This window comes from Peromyscus californicus, unplaced genomic scaffold, assembly GCF_007827085.1.
Source record: "Peromyscus californicus insignis strain IS unplaced genomic scaffold, ASM782708v3 Scaffold_7__1_contigs__length_154581171, whole genome shotgun sequence".
Classification (NCBI taxonomy): Eukaryota; Metazoa; Chordata; class Mammalia; order Rodentia; family Cricetidae; genus Peromyscus; species Peromyscus californicus.
Genome location: NW_026294595.1, coordinates 9,986,122 through 10,012,754, shown reverse-complemented (window position 1 = coordinate 10,012,754; position 26,633 = coordinate 9,986,122). Strand labels below are relative to the sequence as shown.

The following is a 26,633-nucleotide window of genomic DNA, read 5'->3' as shown; positions in this document are numbered from 1 at the left end:
ACACGTGATTGACTGCCTGTGCTTACTTTTAAGAACTAATTGGAAAGCGTCCCTGCGCCTGGCGGGTTCCTCCCAACAAGTGAAGAGTGATATGATCTTCCGTGCCCCTTACCTTTTTGCCCTGAGGTACCATTTGTTTCACAAAAGACAAAGGGCAGGCACATGAAATGGCTCACTGCGGTGGTGTGCGGGTACCTGCCAGTCTCCTTTCAGCCTCTCTCAGCAATGGAGTCTCTTAATCAGGAAGCCTTCTGCTGATTGTAGGAGTCCACCATTTGGGGTCAAAATCAGGTGTGCTCTCAATGAGAGGAGCAGTTTTGCCTGCCCCAGCATTTGATAGCTAATGAACTGGGTAGCTGACTTCTTTCCAGAGCAGCACCGTGCTTAGAGCTGGTGCTCTGGCCAACCAGCCTTCATTTTCTCCCCCCGCCCCCCCACCTCCCTTCCTAAAAGCCGCTTGCACAGTGTGAGCTATGTTCTTGTTAGGGATGTGATTGCACTTCTGAAACCCATAGGCCAGAAGTCAGTTAAAGAAACGGTTAATGTTTGAGGCTGTAGTTCTTAGTCATTTGGACTGTTATATTATGTTTTAAATAAAAGCAAAATGATAATTTTGGCAAAGCACATTCTCTCTTAGAAACAAAGAGAGCCTGTAGATTCCTAAAGGTGGATTCCATCCTTTTGTTCCATCCATCCATCTCTCATGCCGGGTTCTACTCTAGTTGTAGGAAGAGCCCATTCCAGGAAAGGAATATTCCAGAATGGGTGGCTTTGCATCTGAGCAGATATCCCCATAGGGGTAGTCCTTGAGCCTTCCACTTCAAAGCAGAGACGTTCTTCATTGAAGAGTCCCCTTCATTCTTCATCCAGCAGGTGCTTCACTGAGTACCTGCCATGTTCCAGGCTCCGTGCAAAGGTGACAGCAGGTACAATGTGACCAGGATCCACTATGTAGTCTGTCTTCAGTGGAAACACTCAGATTCTCTTAAAGAAGGGCTTTTGATGTTAGTAATGGAGCTTAGTTGAATAAATACAATAATGGTATTTCTCATGTATTTCTAATATAGAAAGGAAGATGCCAGAGTCTGACTTAAATGATCAGATCTGCTTAAAATGAGGTCACAGATTTCACAGGTACCCTGGCTCCTATGTGTTTTAATGCGTTTGTTGGTCTGGTGTTATTTTTTAAAATGAGGCAAAGAGGAGGGTGTCAGATCCTGTGTTAGTTCTAGATTGGGTGTCCAGCGCTTCCAGCCCTGCGTATCAGGAGGGCCAAACAATGCCCACAGAGTGCCTGAACCCCAAGGGTGGCTGAGGAAAAGTAAACAGGCAAGGATGAAAGTAACCCCCCAAAACCCCATCCCTGTGCTACAAACTTGTGCCCCAAAGCGTCACCAGACAACTGTGCTCCACTGTTCCATGCATGTGAAGTTTGACTGGCGATTCCGTACCCTGTGTTACTAGGGCTGTCCGTGTACCGTTCTGTAGTAAAGAGGAAGGACAAGGGCTCGAGAGCTGATCTAGGTGCCAAGAAAACTCCTATTCTAAATGCTCTTCATATTCAGAATGTGCATTTCTGAACAGTGGCCCCTGAGATGGCTGCCTGCATCTGTGCTTGTCAGAAGAGTAAAGTGTGTCTCATTATGCTCAGACTTGTACAGAATGGCACAGTCGTCTATCTAAGCAAAGTCACCTCTTCATTACCCAGGCCTAAGGCAATCACCTTACTTCGTAAAACCTTCTTAAAGGCAAACTTTGAATGTGCACAGAAGTAGACAGATACTGTAATGGACTGGTGCACCCCAGCTGCCAGCAACCTCTTCTGTGATTTGAAGCAGATCTAAGACATCATGGTCATTAATCCCTAAGTAGTTTACCATGGAGTCCATGATACAAAGATATGTAATGTGCAAAAACTCTTTTTTGTTTGTCCTTTTTTTTTTTTTTTTTTTTTTTTTTTTAAAGCCCTGGCTGTCCTGGAACTCACTCTGTACACCAGGCTGGCCTCGAACTCAGAGTGCTGGGATTAGAGGTGTGTGCCACCACCACCCGGCCCAGGTGAAAGCCTCTTAAGGAAGCATAACCATAATGCAATCATTCTGCTGGAAATCAGAACTATAACAATCCCACAAAAACTGCCTGTCAATCTCAAATTTCCAGTTGTCTCCTAGGTGTCATCAGTGGTTTTTTAATAGTTTGAATCAAATCCAAATATAATCCACATCTGTAATTAGCTTGTAGTCTTTTATATCTCTCCTCAATCCCTGCCCCCTTCTCTTTCTGTGAAATTTCGTTGTCTAAGAACCAACTTGTTTTCTATTGTCTGGATTTTGCCAGCTCTGTCCCCATGGTGCCATTGGCTAGATCCAGACCTTCCTCCGGAGTCTCAGTGATATGCTTGTATGTTTTCTCAGGGTCATTTCCAATGGCATTGTGCTCTGTGAGGAAGCACAAGATGACTGGCTATTTGACTTTTTGCTTGTGGCAGTAGCTGGGGCTGGATGCAGAGAGGTGGCATAGTGACACCATGGCCCAGATCCTGTGAAGGGAGGCTTCCCCTTGTCAGCTGTGTGGGCACCCCGAGGTGTCACCCACACAGGACAGCAGAACAGATGCTTGATGCTGCCTTTTGGGTCCCAGTTTTCAAAGTAGAGTTGATTCTCCAGCACCTTTCAATGGTGACTAGTGTGCTTTCCCCCTGGTTTGTTATAAAGGTGATTCTTACCTGGGTGGAAACACTGATTTCTGTGGGGAGCTGTGTTCACTGCCTTTCAAAACCCCATGAAGAGATGGACTGGTATATAACTCTCAGGCCAATATCTGACATCTGGGACCAGCAGCTAATAAGAGTGGCCCAAATGCTCTGAGAGCTGGTGGGGACCATGGCTGGGTGGGTGGTCAGTCTGACCACTTTTACCCTTGTTTCAAGAAGCCCTGCTTGGCAAGCATCCAGACTGGCTTCTGTGTCCAGAGGAAGAAAGTGGGCCCAGAAAGGTGGTCTGAGGCCACATCATAGTGGCCCATAGCAGCTGGCACCTAAATACTGTGGCTTGAAGGATGGTGCCATTGGCAGTAAGGCAGTGTGACCCTGTAGCACTTGGAGCTAGAGCTGCCTCTCCATACTTGGCCTGACTGGCTGTCCTGATGGCCCTGAGATGGTCAGGGAATTTGTCCCATGGAGAATGTTCCAGGGGAAGCAATTCTTGAACAAAGGTTAACCTTGGAGCCTGGGATGACCAGCAGTGAAGGGTTAACCTTGCTTGGAGCCTGGGATGACTAGCAGTGAAGGGTTAACCTTGGGGCCTGGCTGAATGGCAGGGCCAACATAAATAAATAAATAAATAATCTGGTCAAGTTCATCCTTGGAACTGACATCAAAGTGGTACAGCTGTGACTAGCCGCCCAATTAGTGCTTCTCCTGTTTAAATGGGCTCCTAGGCGCTGAGTCTTTTTTGCAAGGCTGTTTTGCTCGGGCTTGGGAGAGCAGAAAGGAGGAAGGCCCCTTTCCTAATTGCAGTGTTCTTAAGGCATAATGATGTGGTTTTGGGGCTTTCCTGATTAGATAATGGAACTGTAGGTTAGAGATGGAGCTAGTGAGGTTCATTGCTGTGTTAGCTTGTTACTGGGTCGGGTTCTTTTGGTAGCTCTTTCCATAATCACTACAAACAGTTGATATTTACAGATTTTTTTTTTTAAAGCAAATAATGAAACAAATTGGTCAAAAGTTTAGCTTCTCAAGAAAGCACAGAGGTTTGGAGACATTTCTTTGCTAACTTTGCTGAGTCACCTGTCTTGCTAGCAGGCTTGGCTTTGGTTCCCTGCAAGGCCTGTGTGTAGTGGAAGGTAGAGTTTGGAAACTAATATTGGTTCTTCACATCTAGTTACAGGATTAGTGCTCAGGAGCCTGGGAGTTAACCACAACTCAGATCGAGATAACCTAATGTCCTCGAGGCCAGGCTCCTCCCTTCTTGGCCCTCGCTCTTCAGAGCACGCCTTCTGTCAGATGATGAGGGTATGGAGAGGGCAACACAGCCTAACGTTGGGCGTTTAGAGCCGGTGTGTGCTTAGGTCCCTGGATGCAGTGAGGCAAAGCCCAGTTCACTCCAGTTCACCTGACTTGGGTATTTGCCTCCCCGTCCCCCTTTTTAATTAGGAGGAGTTGAATGAGAGGAATTCTCTCCTTGTGGTGAGTGGGCATTTGAAGGCCAGGGCTGTGTCCTGATTGGCTCTGCTCACCCAGCCCTCATCACATTGTGCACTGCTGCACCCCATCCCACCCTTTGGTGGAAAGCCAGGGAGCTGACATTCCCCCAGACTTTATGAAACTTGTTTATTTAGCATTGGGAAGTTCATCATACTGTAGCACGAGTCTCCTTCCCGTCACCTCTTTACCAGGTTTGTGAGGACAACAGTACCACTCCTGGCTTCTTCCCACCAGTGAATGTGGTGATGAGCTGTAGGGTGGATCAGTAGGAAGAATGGGGCTGGGCAGATGGCTCAGCTGGGAAGATCCTCAGCACCCATGCTAAAGACAGGCGTGGAAGCTGGGCTTGGGGAAGCTGGCCGGCCAGCCTTACTGAAATAATGAGTCCCAGACTCAGTGAGAGACACTGTCTCAAGAAATAAAGTGTAGAGCAATCAACGAAGACACTCTTGGGCCTCTGTCCTCCAAATGCACCCCCTACACACGCACACGCACAAACACATACACACACACACACACACACAAACATGTACATACTCTACACATGTGCATGCTCCCACATGCTCTAGTCACAGAGAGCTGACTGTCAAAAGTAAGCCGAGCCACTCCTATAGCGGAATACAATAGTGACCTCACTTTCCATATGGAGAGACAGTGGGTGATTTTAGTATGCATTCTTCCTAAAGAATCTGAAATACTCTGAAATACTCCTTGGTTCAAACATGTCCTGCCTGAAGCCTGCATGTTTGTGAGGGAACAGATCCAACTAGCACAGTGGTTCTCAACCTTCGAAGGTTGTGACCCTTTAATACATATAGTTCCCCTTGCTGTGGTGACCCCAATCATAAAATTATTTTCTTTTCTACTTCATAACTGTAATTTTGCTACTGTTATGAATCATAATGTAAATATCTGATATGCAACCCCTGTGAAAGCATCATTCGACTCCCAGAGAGGTCGTGAGCCACAATTTGAGAACCACTGAACTAGCTAGCTAGCCGACACCTGTTCTAGAATTAGGGTATTTGGGAGGCAAATAGAAGACATCGGTGTCAATGTGCGCCCATGTTAAGTGACAGAGTAGTTGAATAAACTTTCTTCTGGCTTTGTTGTCTGTGTGGGATGTGGCTCCGTCACCTGATTCTGACCCTGGTGTAAATCTTTGAAGCTTTTGAAGTGCCCTTTTGGAGAACCAAAAGTACACTGAGCAGCCAAGTTTTCCTCTTAATTCTGGGAAAAGGGGCTTAAACTGAGACATGACCAAGTAAATGTGTCTCCTCTCTACACCGGCCCTCAGTGCAGCCTTATCTTTGGAGGCCCAGGGCGCTCCCTGTCTCGCTGAGCTCAGCCTAATTGCCCTCCTGTCCCCCTGCAGCCTGCCTGCTGGCCTCCTCGGCTCAGCTTCCTCTTCCTCATCCACATCAGTCAGAGCACCAAGTCCTCCTCATGTCCCTGGTGACTAACATCCATCCAGATGCTTCTCATTACGTTCTAAGCAGCCAGACCCTCCGTCCAGCCCACCCTCCCCTAACTTGCCCCGGCCACCAGCGTTTGGTCTGCTCCTGGAGCTCTCTGCCTGTCCTTCGTTGGGCCAGGTGCTGTGTGGCCTTCTGCAGGCGTGCCGTGCCCTCCCGTTTCCACGTGGCAAGTGCTGCCCCACCTCACTCCCTCTATCATTCGACTTTAGGCAGACATAGAAGTAGACTAGAGCCCACAGGGACAGCGCCCGGGTCCCAGATTAGAACCGTTTGGCCATGTTTTTTCCCAGCCCTTTGTTTCTTTCTAGTGTTTGCTTTTTTGTTGATGGTGCCATAGTATTATAAAGCAAATCCCTGATGTCTTGTCGTCTCACTTGTGAATACTTGCTTCTACAAAACAGGAAAGCTTGCTTCTGTAACTTATTCCCATTAGCTCGGTTGACTAAGGCTAACTCCCTGGCTTGTCTCCCCAGCCCTGCTCACATTTGACTCTCCTGGCAATGAATGCCTTTGCTTGGGGTCTGTGGTCTCCGATTGGCTCTGAAACTGGTCTCCGTCCCAGTTTCTCCAGCTGGGCTTCTCTGATTCTTGGCTCTATTTTTTTTTTTTTTTTTTTTCTGTTTCCTCTTCCTGATTTCCCTTACTGTCCTTGGGTCTTAGCTCTTCTTGCCTGTGTTCCTGTCCAGCCATCTCACCTCTGAGGACTTCTGCTCTATGCCCTTGGTTTTGGTTTTTTGGTTGGTTGTTTTTGGTTTTGGTTGGTTTAATGCATTGGTTAGTTGTTCCTTAATTTTTTTTTTTTTTTTTTAGCCCAGTTTGAAGTCATTGGTTCCAGTTTTTATTGGCCAGTATATCCTGGCGTAGACCACTGTCCTGCTTGATTTTTGTCTTGTTGTATTGGGTGAAGTAGAATCAGGATTCAGCCTTGTCCTTGTGTGGGGGCTCAACCTCTAGCATGTCCCCTGGGGCAGCCTTCCCAGACACTGAAGTGCCCAGGCATTGGTCTGACTCCATGGCTATTGGGCCATCAGAAGCTGTTTGCTGCCCTGACTTGATCTAGGGAGCTGACTCTGCCCTGCTCCCAGCGTGTCTGCAGAGGAGGACTGCCTTGCACTTGCAACACTTGCTGGAGGGTCTGGGCCTAGCTGTACACACACCCCACCAAGACCTCTCTTTGGGGCCAGTTTTTCCTACATCTACCTTTCAGTTCTCTCCCTTAGTTAAGGACCTTCCTGTTTTGGAAGCATTTCCTGGTGGCTTTCTGGTCTGCTGGACATCTATGATCCTGTCTCCTGTGTTATCCGGGACTTGTCTAGTTTTCCTGGAGCTTTCAACATCTCTCAGTGCTTTACTTGCTTAGTTTGGTTTCCAGGAGAAACTTAGGAAAATTCCAGAATTATGCTCCATTAAATTAAAGGTAGCCTCCTCTTGTGTGCCATCATCTCCTTTCAGCTCTGTGTGGTATACATGGCCCCTTTGTCTTCACCTAGGACTTCTCTGGTCATGTGTCAGGACCATCATGCTCCTTCTGGAATATCCCTTGGGCTGAGCACCAACCTAGTCTGCAGCACCACTGGGTTCTTTCTTTCTCGCCACTACAGAAATTGTGAGACTTTCTCCAAAAGCTCTAAACCTTTTTTTTTTTTTTACTATGATTGTAGTATCCAGAAGCCAAAAGAAAATCTTTCTCCAAAGGTACTTAAATTATAAAATACAAGAAAAAAACAACTCCATTTAAAGATACTGAATTAATAATGAAATATATACTAAAGTGAGTATCTCCCAGACATAACGGTCCTGGCTTACCTTCTCCCGTCAAAGAGGACAGGTATTTTTCTGTGATAGTCTGTTGTGAGTGAGTGCATGCGTGTGTCTATCTGTCCCACACTATGATTAAAGACGGTAGTGAGTGGTATTGGAGATGGGGTGGTCTCTAGATTCATTCCCAAGCATGACACTCACATTAGTTAGATCTGTTATAAAATGGGAAGACAGATCGACTAAGGCCAGAAACAAAGGCAGGCTCCTCCTCCCTCTGTCTGGTACTGTATGAGCTTGGGCCTATCCCTTAGTGACATTCATCTTTGTCCCATTCATAAATCAAGGAGCTTGGGTCCTTCTTGGCTCTGAGCCCTAGAATTCTTGTAAGCCTGAGTTGCTGTTAGCTGAAGACAACTTCTAACCTCCAAGCACAGGAGTCAGAGGATAGGTTATTTTCTGAGTGGCATCTCTGCTGTAAATAGAGCGCTGTGAGCAGAAGCACACCAAAAGCCTGAACACTTTGATTTAATTTTGCAATTACCCATTTGCAAGTAGCCACTGAATATTTCTCGTTGTTGATTCACAGTGGTGGTGTCATGGGGGATGCGTTTAAGAGAGAGATTTCTTGGAGCAATACAGTTCTGAAAATAGAACAGGCATTCCTGGAAATTTTGAATTAACACCCACAGATTGGTATGGCCTGGGGTTTGTGTTTGGAATAAGCTTACGGTGTATTGTTTATTCAGACACAGTGGTTCTTACACAGAGTGAAGGCCTGTGAGGAAGTGCTGAGCTAATGACAATGGCAACCTTATTGAACACGTGTCGTGTGCCAGAGCACCTCTCGAGTGGTGGTACGTGACCATGCTGTGATCATTATTCTCACTTAATAGGTAAAAGCTGAGGTGTGTAAGAAAGTTAGCCAGTGCCAGGCAGCTAGTGCAGAGCAAAGGTGGCCACGACCACAGTAAACTGACGCTCAGATGTTCTTCTGGCACTGCATCTGCTCGGAGTACTTTGCATCTGTTAAGTCATTCTGTCGATGAGGAGACTGGGCACAGAGACAGTACATGGCTCAGCCCTAGTCTCAAGACTAATTCAGATCCTCTCCTCAAAGAACATGAGCTTGAGAAATGCCTGCAGCCCTAGTACTATCTCCTGGACACTGTGATCTGTGTCACAAAGTAGCTAAAGCGCTCTTGGCCGTTTCCGCAAGTGTTCAGTGTGGAAAGGGCCCTAAGTGAAGGACTTTAAGCTGGTTCTTTACACTGAGGAGCATATTGAGTTCTTTAGCCATGCTGCATGTGACCTGACTCTCATGACCCACCTCTAAAACCCTGAGTTTTGGGGCCACTTGCAGAAACACACTCTCAGTTACAGGTGTCAGAAGCATATTGCAAAGGGAATGTCCTCTCTAGGATGACCATGGTTAGAGATTCCCAACTCTGTACTGGTCACCTGCTATCCTACTATATGCATTGGTGCTATCATGTTTAGAAAAATGTGCACTGGAAAAGCACTAATGCAAAAAGAGAACCCAAGGGACTGTGGTGATATGTTCTTAAAAGATTTGTTTTTAGTTATGTGTGTATGTGTGTGGTTTTGTGTGTGTGTGTGTGTGTGTGTGTGTGTGTGTGTGTGTGTGTGTGTGCGCGTGCACGCGCGCACATATATGAGTGCAGGTGCCTGTGGAGTCCAGGAGGGTGGGTAGGGTCCTCTGGAGCTGGAGTTACAAGAGGTTGTGAGCAAGAGTCCTCTACAAGAGCCCCACACGCTCTTAACTGCTGAGCCATCCTCCAGATCCCTTAGTGGTGTGTCTTCACGAAGGTTTTGAAGTAACACTGCTAACAGAGAGTGGTCTGAGGGTTGTCTTTTTTAACAGAGTCCTTTGTTTTTGTTTGTTGGAACTGTTCCTACCTTCAGGTTTGTTTCTAGAAAGAGTGAAGCAATGCCTTTGAACATACGCTAGCCCAAGACTCTGGTCAGTCTGTAGATACCTAAACGAAGGTACCTAGACCGGGCCATTAGCAAGCCACCAGCCATGCCTTAGGAGCCATCATTGACAGAGAGAGGCCAGGGCATCAGCAGCGGGCCCAGCATGGCTGTCTGCCCTGTGGTTATTGAGCTGATTGCTTAGAAAGTCTTTAGTGGTTTTTCAACTTGAAAAGAACAAATTTGAAATAAATACATTGATCCGTTAACCTGTTACAGGAAAGTTTCCTCTGCACTTAGTACCCTAGAGCATCTCAGATGAGATTCACTGATGCAGACTGTAGTAGATTTTCACGGTGATATGTGAACTGTAAAGTGACCATTAACCAACTTGCTTTGTTTACGAGAGAGCCAGGCACTTAATGCCACTGGCCCTGTGCTGGATGCACATCCCACTATGGTGTGTTTCAGCATGGTGAAGCCATTGATCAGATGAAAATGACCAGTTAGCAAGTAAGTGTTTCCTGGGCCAGAGGCTTTTGAATAATGTGTTCTTCAGTTAAAAACAGCACTTTAAGCAATTGTTTAAACCTACCCATTTGGGAACACAGGAGAGAGCTTCATGAATAATTTATTTTTGAAAGAAAATATTGAGGGATCTGAACTTATTCACCTTCCAAGCCTTCTGACTAGAGTGGAAATAAATACCACCAAATGCTAGGACGCAGACCAGTAGATGTTAGAATGCAGACAGGATGTGCACAAGCCTGTACACTGCATTCTTTAAACTCTGTGGAGAAAGGTGTGGGCATGTAAACACGAGTTTAAAATAAGAGCTGGGTATGGAATTGCTGGAAGGGCTGTGGGATTTTAGGTGTAACATTGAACATACATTAGCATAGTGCCATGGGAAAACTTGAAGTGCGGGTAATACGTCCTTGTGTCTAAAAGGACTTTATCAAAGCAGATCAGTTTGATCCCTTGTGCTTAAACATTATGCTTTCCACTTTCTAAATAGACCACCATCTTGTAAAAATGGTACGTCCTTGCTTCAAGGTTTAAGAAGAGTTTGGTGATGGTGCAGGTATCTACATCACAGCATTGAAAGCTCCCCACCCCTATTCCAGGCCATTGAAGCCTCACAGTTTTGTATTTGTAGCACTGTCTGACACGTGGCCATGGTGATTGGCCGTCATGGGTGGAATCTCATTAGCCATCTTGATATTGGAGGAGTTAGCTAGCACAGGCACAAGGATCTTGAGTGATGCCTGGTGGTCCACACACCAGCACTGACAGTGGCTGGTGTTTGTTTATGAGTAGCTACCCTGTCTAGCATTACTGTCAGCACTTAACACTGATCAACCCATTTGAATCCTGGCTGTGCCCTGAACTGGGTGCAGCTATAGCCTTCGTTTATAGATGAGAAACTGAGATTGGAGTACTTATCTGAGATCCCTGAGCTGATGTTCTTAACCCTTCCAGCATCCACATGGCAACTTCTTGGCCATCCTTACCTCAGACTAGAAGTGCTCGGCCTGGACAGATAGTCCATAACCACGCAAGGGTACACTCGTTAGTCATGACCCTTTTTTAACCCCACAACAAAGTGGAACACAGTGGTGATCTGAAAAGAATGCTAACAGGCCTAGCCACAATCCCTGATGTCAGATTTTCAGTCTGTCAAATCCACTCTCACAAAGCCTGTTTTCTCCAGGTTGTCAGGGTAACGTGGTTGGAAACATGTAGCACACATACTCACAACAGCCAGGCGCCCGTGCTTATATAACAAGAGCAGGTTGGGGGTTGGGGGTGCTATATAAATAACACTTAACACAAAAATTAAATTGTTTTCTTGTTAGGAAGAAACGGAAGTCTTTGTTTTAAAAAGAGACCCATTCGTGGTTGGGGAGTGTAGTAAGTGTCATTGCCAAAAGATCAAGGCAGGAGTGTCTGAGCCCTTAGCTAATAAGAAGCCCCATTCTCCAGCAGAGGTGGACAGATGAAGGGAGGCAGCTGGAATTGAGCACTGCCCACAACCATCTTGGAGTAAATATTTTTTACCATGATACAATAATCTCAATGGGTCCCATCTTCTGTTTCTATTCGCTGCTTCTGGGGGCTTTAAACAATTTCATGTTTAAGATAAGGGGTCTCCCATTTTGAGCCAGTCACACTTGAGAAATAACCCTTGAAATTATGTGGACTTAATTTCTATCCATTTTGTTTCAGAAATACTAACCCCAGGGGGTCTTTGTTCTCTACACTAAAATTTAATCTATTTGGAAAATTCCATTTACTTTCTGTAGAAATGGACCGGCCATGGTTCCTGTGAATGATACGGTTGCTATTAGCCCTGGACACTGTAGAAATGAACTTCGAAACAGTTGGGTCGGACCAAACAGGAATCACGCAGGGCTTGGAAATGGCTGAGTGGACATTATGCCTTGATATTTTATTGGTCATTGTGCCTCAGGTTTCAGAAATACACATTTGGCTTTTTGTAGTTTTATTTGGGAATTTTTTTCTTGTAAAACAAAGTAGATGAATCAAGTGTGTTTGCATCAGTGCTAAAACTGATGTCTACAGCATGAATAGTGTTAGTTATCTGAGATCCAAGTGAGATAAAGTTGCCTTGATGTGGACTTGACCCAGCTCTTCCCTCACACAGAAGGAAAGGACATTGAACATAATTACTGTTTTATTCCAAAAGTTTGTCAGAAGGATTCCAGAGCATACATTAACTGAGCATGGGCTAGCCCCTTACTTGGGTTCATCTGAGTGTGTCTAAGCACATACTTTAAACGCACTTATTATTACCCCCAAAATATGTGCAAGAAAATAGACTGACATTTTTCAAATCCTCTTTAGCATGGTTTCAGTGACATTTAAACAGTGGCCAGAGTTCACTGCTGAGAAAGCAAAGCAGGTAAGACCATGCTGCTGCTGGAGGAGGCACCATGGCACTGGTCCAGGTGCACTGAGAGAGGCTCTGAACCCTGCCTCTTGGGAGAGAGTACTACTCTGTGAGCTTCTCAGTGGTCACATTTTAAAGGTCTAGAAGGAGAAATTCCCTCAGAAAGGTCAGAGTTCTAGTCCCATGTTGCCTTCAACATTTTGTATCCAGGTACATGTTCTGTGACCAAATGTGACAGAAGCAACTTCAGGGAGGAAGGGACAGTCCATCACTGCGGGAAAGGCCTGGTGGCAGTGTGAGGCAGCTGGTCGCATTGTAAATACAATCAGGGAAACAGGATTGAATTCGACTCTCTCTTCTGATTCAGTCCAGGACCCCAGCCCCTGGGATGGTGTCACCCACATTCAAGGTAACTCTTCCCTCCTCTCTGGAAATGGCCAAAGGTGTGTCCCCTAAGTGATTCCAAACGCAGTCAGGCTGATAGTGAAGAGCAGCCATCACAGCTTCTCCACAGAGGGAACGGTTGGATGTGGAAAGCGCTGCTGCTGCTGCTGCTGCTGCTGCTGCCGCCGCCGCCTTCCAGCTCCAGACTCCGGAGTCTTCCGGGGCCTATTATCATAATGTGAAATCTGTCAAACTCCTGGAGCATGTTTCCAAACTCGGTTTACTCAAGTCCTGCTACCTTCCTCAAAGAGAAAGAATTGCTAGAGGTGGCGGGCCACGTGTTGTCATCTTTCCCGCATGTGTGGGTCCTAGTGGACTCAGCCTGGCCTGCTGTCCCCGGTGTTAAGGGACTGTAGCGTGCAGAGCTTCCCCAGTGCAGTGGCAGCTGGTTAGTGAGGGCTCAATTCTGCCGTGTGCCCTGCTGCCTTCGTTAGGCCTGACACACAGAGGCCAGCGGCCAATCGTTACTTACTGGAAAATCTGGAAAAAGCCGTTTCCCAGAGCTGTCAGCAGGTCTTAGAACCTTCATGGAAATGATTAAAAGTCCGCCACTCTAATCATAAGCAAATGCTTTACATTGTTTAATGGCAAGTAATCTGCCAGTTGCTTTGAAAACCACAAAGAAAGAACCCTTTGAATTAGGGCTGGAAACTACCAGAGCATTTCAAGCTGGACAGAAATGCTGTGTTGTTCAGAGCCACCGCCCAGGCCGTTCCCCCCACCCCCTCTTAAATTCCCCATTGTTCCAACCTGAGCCTGCCTTCCCCCGCCAGCCGTCTGCCTGGCATGTTTTGGGGTTAAGCCTGGCCTGGTGGGCAAAGCCTCCCTTGAGCTGATGGACTAGCAGTGTTGTTAACAAGAGTTTAATCTCCTTGCTGTGGTATTCATATAGATGGAAAGGAGCTATTCCAGGGCACATTTCCTGTCCCAGTCCCCTCAGACCTTGCAGGAGTAACTGTGTGTGAGTAGCTGGTTGTGAATTTGAACCCCCACATCCTCTCCTAGCAACCTTTCCACACTTAGAGCGGTGAAGTTCTGCCCGGTGTCTAAGTTCAGTGTGTCCTGCTGTCACTTTCACTGTTTCACAGGCCATAACAAGTCACTGAGCTGTCCTTCTCAGAGCCTCCTGTTTGCATGCTTGAGGTGCCTGTGTCCTGTGAGCTGCCTCTCCTGCCCCGTTGGGAAGGGAAGCTTTGCATACCTTGTTCCCAAGGCGTGACTGGTTGAGCCCTCCTCATCCCACTTGTCACCCCTCGTCAGTCACGTCACTACTGCTGCTGTTTTCCTCTGGGAATCTCTCCCACACATGTAATTGTCCATGTTAACACAATTCCAAGTAGTCAACATGAATGCAGTGAGTCAATGCTGTCCTCATCAGACAAGACCCAGGGACCTGAGAGAGAGAGTCATAGCCCTGGCTCTGGAGCAGTCTGCTCTGCCCATTGGAGAGTCCCATGTGACCCTGTGTGTGCACACCCTGTGCCTCCCCTCGTGTGCCTGTGATGGTATTGTGAGATGGATATACCTCAGTGGAACAGAGCAGGGCTTCTGGTTATGGATGTGAGCATCTGAGATCTCAGAGGGAAAGGACCTGGTGCTTATTCTCTTGGCTTCTGTTTCTAAAGCTGTTGCCATTTAAGGGAATAGTTGTTTTCTCCCTCCTATTCTGAGGGCTTCCAGTGAAGGACAAGTTGGGTGTGGATTTTGATTACCTGTGCACCCTGCACATCCTACTCGGCCACAATAGGACAGCCCACTCAGCTCCAGTGAGTGCTGCTCTGTGAGCTCTGATGGGCAGGTGCCTCCTGTAAATTCCTTATTGAAAAACTGCTTCCTGGGGTTCTTAGACACCCATCCTCAGCCCACAGATGGAGCTGCTGGTTCCCTCCTGCCACAGGTCCTAAAGAAGTTTCAAGAAATGGACCTGGGATCAGTGAAAGCAATGTGTTTATATTAGAGCTATCCTTGGGATAATCCTGTGTTAGAAATACTGGTAGTCTATACTAAAGTCCATTAAGTCTGATAGATTCCAGTTACTCCCAAAGGTGGGGGAATGCAGTGTTCCAGTTTCCTGAATTCTCTACAGAAATTACCATTCAGAGATGGGTGGGTCTGGAAAGCTGTGGGATTCCTTCTTTGTGCATACAGTAACCTTTTAGGAAATACATGTTGAATTGGCTAGAGCTAGAATGAACCACAGAGACCATCTGGTCCAAACAATAGGAAACTGACGCAGGACGGGACAGTGGGTGTGGAGAGCTAGGATGTCTTCCCTTATCTGGACTTGTCTCAGTGAGTGCACTGCCCTGTGTATTTGGGCGAAGATGACCTGGAAGAGAATACAGGGCAGAAAGACGTTGGGGCTTTGGTTCCAGGCGGTTGGGTACTTATTCCATGGGTGTGTGTCGAGGGGTGTACACGTGTGCCCAGTACTCTGGGCTTTGGCTTGTTGTTTCACGTGGTCTTTAGAACCACCCTGTGGACAAAGGTGCTGTTACGCTGCTGTTCTCATCCCATGAAGGTTGAGGCCCCGTAGCTGCCTCCGTGCCCCAGTGCTAGAGCTGCAGCTCGGGCCCAGCGGCTGCACACCCACCTCCACGCCCTGTAAGCCACCTTCCTGCTTTGTTAGTGTACAGGGGGTTTGTTGTGCTCTTCTGAGGACCATACCTTGCTTCAGTTATAATGTGCAGGATTAAATGTGTCAAAATCGTTGCCTGTATTCAGATGTGTGTGACACTCTCTGTAGTCCATGAGCAGACAGGTCAAACTGGATCTGTGGTAGGACGCTATCCTGCAGAAACTGCTGTGGGCAGGGCCTGCATGGGAGTGCGCTGGTCTCCCCAAGCTGTGCATGGGGGGGGGGGGGGCGTTGGTTTTTTGTGTTTTGTTTTATTTTTTCTTGTTAAATAGCAAATTAAGCCATTGCCATTGGAAGCTGCACAACAGCCTGTGGACAAATGAGAAACCACCTTTGTCTATGGAGGGTGGTTGGACAATGCTCTCGAGCAACTTTGAGCTCCTACTCTCAATACTGCTTTCTTGTCTTATTCAGCAGCTCTGCTGCCTAAGTGGACTGCCCTCCCGAAGGGAACTTTTTAAAAGACACCCCACCCCGCCCCAGGCATAAGATTATTATTTTTCTTCTCATGTCTTCCCATAACATACATCATCTGAAGGTGTCCCTTTCATCTGAGTTGTCAACGGCATTGACATGAAGTATTTCATAATATCCTTAATTCTGCTTGTCATGACTCTGGAATCTGAACAGTGTCTGCAGTTTGTTCCTGCTCCTGGTAGATTCTGAGTCTCCATTTGCTTCCTGAGTGGGTCTTGCGAGTGTGTCTGTAGGTCATGGCTGTTCTCTGTTTCACCTGGTTGGTAATGTGCTGATTTGTGTACATTGTAATTTTCTTCTGCTTCTCTGGAATTAATTTTCTTCAAATTTTCTGACTCTTAAATGGAAGTTTGGCTAGTTGGTGCTTATATAAGTATTTGAAAGCTATAAATTTTTCTCTAAGCATAGCTTTACCTGCATTCTATGTACTTTCAATTTATTTTATTATCATTTAGTTTTTCTAATTTCCCTTGTGATTTCCTCTGGCTTCTGAGATTTCTAGAAGTCAACTGTTTAATTTTCAGATAACCTGGGAAGGAATTCCTGATGAATTTTTGCCAGTGGTTTTTAAACCCAGTTTTGGTCAGAGGATGGATTCTGCAAGCATTTGAGACTTGTCTCAAGCCGGCTGCCTTCTGGTCTTCCTTGTACACTTGTCGAGATTGTGTACCCTGCAGGTCACTCAGCTCGAGGCTGCACATTCCTGCTGCTCTTCTGTCTGAATCTTTCCTGTCACCAAGAGGGCTGGGGCTTGTTCCTAGGAGCCTTCTCTTAGGGTTGGCGTGGCTCCTAGATCAGGGCTTCTAAAAGTGTTCCCACTTTTAAGCCTGTGACTCCTTTTCACCTAAGAAGTTTTTATATGATATATTAAATGGGCATGCCCATCACATTTGCTATGTTTATTTTAAAACAATTCTTTGGTGTACATATAATTTTACTGTTTACTACAGAAGAAAGAAAATTTGCATGCCAGTTCACTGGGTGTGTTTGTTTATTTTACATAAAGACTTCAATCTTGCCTGAGAATGAGACACGGCAGGTGTACAGCATCTTCAACATTTTTCAGAGTTCATCAATGATTTTGGTTTTGTCATCAATGCTGAGATGGCCTCTTCTTATCAATACATAGTACAGAATGGCAGAAGTATCTTTAGGGCCATTTCAGAAATTTAGGAATTCCATCATAATCCTACACCAGAATTCATTTAATGCTTTTTTTTTTTTTCTTTAAGAAGTCAAGCCAGCAACGAAGTAGCAATTTTTGTTCTGACACACAGCAATCCAAAGGTGTCCAGTGTGTGGATACATGCTGAGGACTGATAGCAGGGGACACTGTCTTCGTCTGCCATAGTAAAACCCTTGTTTCTATAGGAGCAGAAAACTTGGTGTGTACATAACAGGCATAGGAGCAGAAAACTTGGTGTGTACATAACAGGCAAGGTTATAACACGAAAGGTCTTCGCTCTGAGCCACAGTATTTCAGGCAGTTTGTTGCTTTTGTGTGGTGCAAGGGCATACACAGGGTGAGGTGCCATGTTGTATGTTCAGAACCAAGGCTAAGTGAAGTCATGTGATGTGCTATGGGCAAGTGCTGCCAGATTCGTGATGCATTTAATCTTGAATTCATTTTTGGTTGTGTATTCAGAAACCTCTTTTAGTTGCCAATGGGTTGCAGCCTCACAATTTAAGAAGTTGGGTTCTGGGGCTGGAGAGATGACTCACCTGTTAAGAGTTCAGTTCCCAGCCGGGCATGGTGGCGCACACCTTTAATCCCAGTACTCGCAGGCGGATCTCTGTGTAGCCTGGGCTACAGAGTGAGTTCCAGGAAAGGCGCCAAAGCTACACAGAGAAACCCTGTCTCGAAAAACAAAACAAAACAACAACAACAACAAAGTTCAGTTTCCAGCACCTCTGTTGGCCAGTTCTCAGCCACCTGTAACTCTAGCTCCAGGGGAACCCTGGAGTCTGACCTCCAGTGTCTGACCTCTGAGGCCATCTTCACTCACGTGCATAGTCTCACATACCTACCTACACATATTTAAAAGTAAATCTTTGAAAAATAAGTTGGGTTCTAGATTACTTCACTCTTCTTTTTTCTTTCTTTCTTCTTCTTTTTTAAAATCAATATTAAGGCTTTCATTGCTTATAAATGATGGCCCTCCCTTTTTGTTTGGAATGGATTGCCGTAGAAATGTGGGGACAAATAGGAAGGGCTTAGGGGGCATGAGACATGGTTAGCGGGTGGTCAAGTGATTGACCTTAATTATCTTCTGACATGCAGTAAAAAGATCAGAAAGACTGCCTCTGATTCCTTTTTTTCCTTTTCTTTTCTTTTTTTTTTTTTCCTTTTGTTTGTTTGTTTTGTTTTTCGAGACAGGGTTTCTCTATCTATATAGCTCTGGCTGTCCTAGAACTCATTCTGTAAACCAGACTGGCCTCAAACTCAGGAACTCAGAGATCTCCCTGCCTCTGCCTCCCAAGTGCTGGGGTTGGCGCTGCCACCACCTGGCTAAGTTCCTCGTTTTGTTTTGTTTTGTTTTGTTGAGATACAGTTTCTCTGTGTAGCTGTCCTGGAACAAGCTTTGTAGACCAGGCTGGCCTCAGACTCACAGAGATCTGCCTGCCTCTGCCTCCCCAGTGCTGGGATCCACTGTGCCCAGCCTGTCACAGTTTGTTTCAGGTACTGTAAACCACCATTCCTCTCATATGGAATCCTAGGTTTGGTCTACAGCCATATCACCTTGAACACACCCAGTCTCATCTGATCTTGGAAGCTAAGCAAGGTCTGTCCCGGTCAGTACTTGTATGGGAGAATCCTGGGTGTGGCTCCACTGAGAGCAGTGTTCTGGCAATGTTGAACTACTCAGAATATGGCGGAATGGCTGTGCGCATGCCCAGTGTGGGAACCACTTTCCTTCCTCTCACTGAGCACTTCCGTGTCACACTACGTTCTCAGACACATGGTCCAGCACGGTTATCTTTCCTGTGATCAGTCATCACAGCCCTTGCTTCCTGGTCTTGCTGCCTCTCCTGGAATGCCTGTCCATTTCCCCTCCTTCAACACCTCCAAGTGGAGGCATGGAAATGCCTTTTGTAAGGTATGGAAGGGAAGAATTATCTAGACTAGAGAAAGAAACGCAATAATTTACAAATAGGCCAACCTTTTTGTAACCAAGCTGTTGTTGAATTATCTGCTTTGGCGGGTGTTTCTAAGCTTAGTTGCATATAAGATTTTTTGTCATAACTTTCTTCAGCTAGTCCATTGTCTGCATAGCTTTCTTAAGTAAATTCACTTTTTAAACTAAGCCTCTGTAGCTGCATGGCTGAGCAAAATGGTATTTATGAAGTCACTGGTTTTTATTTGCTGACTGTGTGTTTCTCTCTATGTAGATGTTGACATGAACAATGTTCATCCTTGTGTCATGTGCCACTGTATGGATATGTTTGTGGATTTTGGAAGTGGTGTGAATTTGACAGTGAACTTAGAAGGAAGCTGGGAGGTCCCAGGACACAGAAGAAGAAAGGATGAAGTCAAGGGTGGGGCTCAGTGGTAGGGCATGTGCTTCTTAGCCCGTACAGGCCCTCAGTTCCATCCCAGCGTGATGGAGGGAGTGAGCGGAGAATAAAGGTGAAGAGCCAGACCAGGTGTTTCTCACCTGCTGGTTCTGTTTGAATGGCATGGATTTCTAAACAAAGCCACATCCGCAACTAAACAGTCTAGGGAAATTCTGCTAATAGAATGCTGTTTAATTAAGGAACAGAATATGTAAAGTTCCATTTCATTATTAGTCAAGAACACGCATGTTGCAGTTACCTTCAATTAATTAATTAATATCCAGCTCACTGTATTTCGTACTCTAGCATGTGGAATTACAGTGTTGTTTTGGTGTTGTGTTTGACTTAGAAGAACTTTTCTTGTTCTGGAAGGAGATGTGAGGAGGGGAGTGTCTCAACTAATGAAGAAGTTGGTAGCAGCTTGGGGGTGGTGGTTGACCTCCAGGGCCTGAGGCATTTCCGTGTGCTGCCTTCAATGGGCAGAGTCAATGCTGTCCTTCAGTATGAGAGGAGGGCCTAGGTGCTGGGGGGAGACAGATAGAATGGGCAGTCAGAACACTGTATGAAGAAGGCTTCGATGGCCCAGTGCAGTGGGTTGCTGGTGACGTCACAGGTAGGTAGTACTACTGCTGACCGCATTTCCCACCGCCTGTGTTCTGTTCAGGCCTTCTGTCTTAGTAGAGTTCACCATGACCAAAGGCAAGTTGGAGAGAAAACAGTTTATTTCAAATTACAACTCTCACACTCCATCACTGGGGAAAGTTAGGGCAGGTACTCAAGGCAGGAGCTGAAGCAGAGGCCGTGGAGGAACACTGCTTACCGGCTTGCTCCCCTTGGCTTGCTTTGTGCATTGGGCCCGTACATATCAGCCATTAATAGAGAAATACCCTACAGATTTGCCCACAGGCTAATCTGATGGAGGCCTTTTCTCATTTGAGGTTCCCTGTTCCCAGATGACTCTAGCTTGTATCAAGTTGACTAAGAAAAAGAAAAGAAAAGGCTATAATTATAGTAACCAGGATGCCCCTCTTTGTCCAAACACAGACAGAAGATGGAGAACAGAGAAGCCTGTAGGTGTAGTCCACATAGCATAGCCTGCCAGGGTCCAGCCTCCAGAGGAAACCTCCACCCAGGGCTTTGTATGTAAGCTGAGGAGGATGGGTGGGTGGGGGTTGTCAAGAAAGTGAACAGTATTCCTGCCACCTTTCTGCTGTGGAGACAAAGCCACCCAGTCCTTGTGCCCTTGCCATGCTGCCCTATGAATGAACAAAAGAAATAAAAGGAAAGGGAAGGGCATGGCTGCTCCCAGGTATGGTGGAGGAGAAGGGTTATTGTAGATAAAGGGAGAGCACAGATAGAGGAAGGGACATCTGCGACAATCCACAGTGGACATGACCAGGCTGAGCTGGACTGTGTGGGAGAGGGGGAGGGAGGGAAGGAAGAGGGGAGAGAGGGGAACCAGGTGCTGCAGTCAGGAGGCCAAAGGTACAAAAAGGAAGGTTACCAAAATGTCTGAATTGTATAGGGAAGAGCCTCTGGAAGAAGGGCAGTCCAGCCCCTGGGCTGGAGAGTTCAGGGTAGAGGGCAAGGTATACCAGCCATACCCTGTAACAGGTAGGGACTGAGGGATGCTGAGAGAACCTGGTGGCTAGGTCCACTTTGATATATTAAATAGGCACCTCAGCCTTTTGTCTGGGGTTTAAAACTTAGCACCTTGCCTCTCCTGGATGGTAGGATTTAGCAGACACTGAACCCTGCAGGTCTGCAGCCTTTTAGCCAGACCTCAGTGCTGTCCAGCCAGCACTTGCTGTTGACCACAGGGCCAAAAGTCTAGTTGATGCTCTGTCTGTGTGGGTCAGCTTCCTCAGCACAGTGCGGTACAGAGGGAGTCAAATGAAGATGCCCGGCACAAATCTGGCCTGCTTATTCTAACCCACCTCGTACTAACTCATATTTCACGATCTTACCCAAGCAAGCACCCTGCCTTCTCTCCTAAGCACCATGCTGGGGAGAGTTCTCTTTTCTAAAAGGACTGGAGTGAGATGTTAGGAAGAACCCACGCCTGCTCTCAGGCTGCTCTGGGGGTAGGGTCTTCAGGCTGCAGTGCACTCACTGAGGCTTTGCATTCCATTCTACTCAGGCACAAGGTCTCACCTTTTGTCAGGGAGGAAGACAGGATTTTTTGTGTAGATGTAGCTGACGTTAACTGCGTATTCCAAGCTGAAAGCTTACATGTTACATTCTTCCCATAGTCCTTGCGAGTGGATGAAGTAGATGGTGTTCTTATTTGTGAGCTACAAAGCCAAGGCTAGGGAGGACTGAGATAGGGCAGAGGAGGACTGAACACGCAGGTGCCTTTTGTCAGGTGTCAGGTGTCTAAGGGCCATTTGTCAGTGTCTGAAGAGACTGCAGCAGAGGCAGCAGCAGGATGGCCTTGGCCGTTGGTGGGGTGTTCTGTTGCAGTGGGACAGGTTGTGCTAAGTGATGTGAAGGAGGCGTGGTTTCCATGGGGGGACCCAGAGAAAGTTCCCTCAGCAAAGACTTGTGGAGTCTGTGTCAGGAGGAGCAGTTGGGAGTTCTGTCCACCTTCACCCCGCTTCTGCCCCATGTCGCTGCTGTCAGGAAGGGCCGGCCTCACTGGGCCGCACTCGCCGTTGGGTGACACTTTCTGGTTTAGAGCTTTGACTTGTAGAAGAAACAGTTGCATGAGACGGTTTGATTCACTCTTGTGATCTTTTTTTTTTTTTTTTTTTTTTTTTTTTTTTTTTTTTTTTTTTTTGCTTTGATCCAGTCTGATTAATTCTCTCCAGTTTAAATAAAACCAAGTGTTTATTGAGCGTGTTTTGTGTAGTGACCTCCCAGGGGCTGGAGATGGAGCTTTGGACTCTCTCCTCAAGGAGTTGTCTGATGAGTGGAAACATAACAAGACAACTGTCACACAGAAGCACGCGTGCCTGGATTGTTTTGTGGTTTCCTGGAGTGTGCTGACCCACTGAGACAGCCAGTACACATTTGCTTAAGGTTTTGTTCTGACAGGACCAAGTGTGTGACCAGGGATGGTGATCACTGTGAACACCTCCCTCTCCATTCTCTGGGCAGTAAACAAAAAGGGTGGACTTCTCAGGTGATTGCATTTTGTTACTATGCGTATGAAAACTTCCTCACTTGGTTTACAAACACAGGGGCCCCACAGACCGAAGGAACAGGCTATAGTGTGTAGGAAATCTCTGCTCATGGACTCTGGGTTCAGCTCACCCCTTAACCTCATGCTCACCTTGGGCAAGCCACTGAATTTGTTTTTCTCTCCCTTGTAAAGCAGGAGTTTTGCCCTTGCCCTGCTTACTTCCCAGAGCTGGGGAAGGGTGAGTGAGTGAAAGACAAGAGAGTACTTTGAAAACAGAATCAGGCTGTTCTTGGACACCTGGAAGAGCCAGTTGAGTTGTCTAGTCCCCTCAAAGCCTTCGGGGTGACTTTCCATCCTCCGTGTGCAGCATCACTCCGGGAACATGTTCATATGGACAACTGTTAATGCCGAGATAGATGGGAATGGTTTACAGAGTCCCTTCCTTCTCTAAGTCACTCCAAGAGGTGTGTGTCTAAATTAGAGGTTCCTTCTGTGATTAAAAAGCACCTTGAGGAGGAAAGGGTTTATTTCATCTTATAACTCTCAAGTCACACTCCATCACTGAGGGAAGTCAGCAGGAACTGAAGCAGAGGCCGTGGAGGAACATTGCATACTGTCCCATTCCTTGTGGCTTGCTCAGCCTGCTTCCTTATACAACTTAGGACCACCTGCCTAGGAGTCGCACCACCCACAGTGGCTGGGTCCTCCCACACTAGTCATTAATCAAGAAAATGCCCTACAGACTTACCTGTAGGCCAGTCTGAAGTAGGCATTTGCTCAGTGAGGTTTCTCTTGCCAGATGACTCTAGCTTGTGCCAAGTTGACATAAAACTAGCCAGTACAGTCTGTTAAAGGTCTCCTTTCCTGATGCTGTTTGCCTGGTTTAGTTTATAAGATGCCCAGGAACCTGCAAGGCTGCTGGACAGACAGCAGCCGGGTTTGGCTTCAGTGTGTGCTGGGACTCTGTACTGGTCAACTTCTGGAGATGGAGTAGTGAGTTCTTTGCTTGCCTGGGTGTTCACCTTCAGGGAACATGTGCACACACTCATGAACTACCAAGTAGAGAGCAGGGTCACTCTCCCCTGGCCACTCTCATTCCTAGGAAGCCACTCTCCCCAGACTTAAAGCCGCTCCCACTAGGTGTGGAATTTCCCAAGGAGACTTTAAGCTTGTGAGCATCTTTCCTTGGAAGGGTCAGCTAGTAGCTATCCGGATTGGGATGGGAAGGGAGTGTTCAGAAATGGAGAAACCTGAGCAAGTTTCCTGTTTCTGTCTTCAGTATACCTATTCCTACCTCCAGCACACAGTTTAGAAATTACTTTTCATTTCTTGAGAGAACAACCAGACATCTTGCAAGCCTCAGTGCTGACATCTTTTTTTTTTACAAATGTGGATGTGAGCAAGATTGACCTGCACCTCCAGTCTCCTCCTTCAGCATCAATGGCTAGTGGTTGTTTCAGCCAGCTCGCTCCTCTGAAGTCAATTAGACAAGCCCCCATCTGTTCCTCCCACTGTCAGAGGCCACATGGGTATGGACAGGTGTGAAGAAAAATCTTCACTCACTTCCAGATCCTACAAATGTCACGGTCATGGTCACTCCTAGCTTTACCCTCTCTGGAAAAGTAGTTTATTATTAATACATGCATCCCTAACTCTGAGGGTGTGTATGGGTGGAGAAAATGAACAGCATGGATCTTACACACTGTGTGGGATAAATGCTATTTAAATCCGGATGGAGCAGCTAAGTATAACACTAACATGAGATCATTGGCTCGGGGCCAGGTTTGTTGTGTTTATGGGTTGGGGTTTCTTTGTTGTGTTTTTTTTCCCCTTTTGAGGAGGGGTCAGACTTAGAGCGCTAAGCCATCTGTCCAGTTTAATATGTTAAGTCTTTAATAAAGGACCATTTGCAATGTGTCTTACCATGTAGAGTAGAAAATGAATATTTTGCAGAAGTGTTATCTTTAGAAACGTCTTCCCCATTCCCCGTTGTTATCATTTTGGTGTTGTTGCCTCAATTTGATGGTGTACATCTTTGTACTACTGTTTTGCAGAATTAATTAGTTCATTAAAAGTGGCATTTTAAAACCGGTGTGTCTGTACAGTGTGCTTCTTTAGAAGGCTCTTGCTTCTAAGAGGCGTTAAGCTTCTGCAAGAACAGATGCAGGGCTTCTATGGGCAGTCATTAAGCCTCAAGACTTGAAAGGGTCTCTGCTGCTTTCTTTGAGGTATGTTTTGCAATGAGCTCTGGCTGCCGTTGAGCATGACTTTCTGTGGCTAATGTAGTGACCTCTGCCCCGCCTCGCCTCTTCATCTGCTGCAGAGAACTGTACATCTCATTGCATAATGACCTAGCCTGGGTCCATGTGGCAATCTCTAATGTACTGTCTACCCATTCAACAAGTATGTAAGGAACCAGGCAATGTGGCAAGGGGCTGGGATAGTGCAAGGAAGAGAGCAGTCACGTGATCCTAGAGAATCCTGTAGGGAAGTGAGTCTTTAAAGAAATAATGACTTGCAAATTGTGTAATTACAAATGTGGAGAGGTGACAGAATTTGAAAGTGCTGTATGAGGTAGGGTGTACTGACTGATGGATGGGAACAAGGACAGGGCCAGGGAAGGCTTTCCTGAGGAAGTTAGCCTAAGGAAGAGTGACCAGGGCTTTGTGGGGGCTCATCTGAGCAAAGAGTGTTCCAGAAGAACTGCTCAGTGTGGGGAAGATGGTGGCAGCTGAGGCTAGAAGGTAACAACAGCTGCCTCGAAGGATCTCCTTGGCCTCTGAGGACCTGAGACTTAAGTCCCTTTTGAGCCTTTCCTTAGAAGTAGTTCAAAAAGCCGGGTACATTTCCATCTAGAAGCCTTGGGTGGTGTGGCTTTGCCCTGCAAAGCTGATCACCCATAGTCAGATCACCTCTAAGGTCCTGTAAGTAGATTCATGCCCTTTTTGCCCAGAGAGTTGTTACAAGAGATCAGTGCTGAAAGGATATGGGGAAAGAGATGCTTGCACCCTGATGGAGGGAATGTAAGCGAGTGCCAGGAAATAGCATGGAAGTAAGTGCCCCAGAAGGCTAAAAATAGAAATCGCATGTGACTTATCGGTCCACTTCTGGGATGTCTGTTGACAGACTGTAAGATCAGAACATTGACAGGCATCTACACTGGCATGCTCACTGCAGTGTTCGTCACAATAGGCAAGATCTGGAATCATCAGATGGTCCACCAGCAGATTAATGGATAAAGAGAACACGGTGTGGGCACAATGGATACTTAACAAGAAGGAACCCCTGTCTATCTGAAGGAACCTCGAAGTTGTTGTGTTAAATGAAATAAGCCAAGCACAGACAGAGGAAAAATTACAAAGTGTTACTCGTGTGTCAAATCTGAAAGAGTTTAAGAAGACAGTAAAATGGTGGTTACCAAGGGCTTGGAATGGGGGAGCAACTAGGGGAGATGTTTTCTAAAGGACACAATCTCAGGAATAAATTCAAAAAATCCATCATAGAGCATAGCAGCTAGAGTTAGTGATAGTTTATCACATTCTTAAAATTTTGCTGACAGAAAAAGTGGTATGTGAGGTAAAGAATGTATTCATTAGCTTGATATTAGCCATTCCATAATGTGTGCTTATTTCAGAACACACACACACAGGGTAAATATGTACAATATTTAATTTGTCAGTTAAAAAGTAAAGACACTCACCTCACCTAACAGTTCTATTATAGAAGTATGCCTCTAAGAACCACACAAGTGTTTGATGTTATACACACTACCAAAATTGTGCTTCTTTCAAGATTATGTGAGTGACTGATACAATGATACATACAGGCAGGCAGAATGCCCACTCCATGAAAATACTTTTCCTTTAAAAACAAAAAAACAAAAAACAATTCCCATTCAGAAGGTAACAAAGAAACCAGAGGCCTTAATTCTGGAAGGGTCTAGACATGGATACTTCAATCAGGGTCCACAAATAGACTCTAAGAACTGTAAACTGCAGAGAGTTGTATGTAAAATGCCATGTAGACATCAGTTTTAGTTTTCAGTACCTTCTCCTAGGGATCTGTGACCCAAGAAAGACTAAAAAGTGCTGATGAAGGAATTTGAA

General features: G+C 46.2%; 1 protein-coding gene across 1 annotated transcript in view; it reads left to right on the top strand.

Annotated features, from left to right (window-relative positions):
- Med27 (mediator complex subunit 27) overlaps positions 1-26,633 on the top strand; it is a 182,627-nt gene that overhangs the window by 95,781 nt on the left and 60,213 nt on the right. The window lies entirely within an intron of this gene.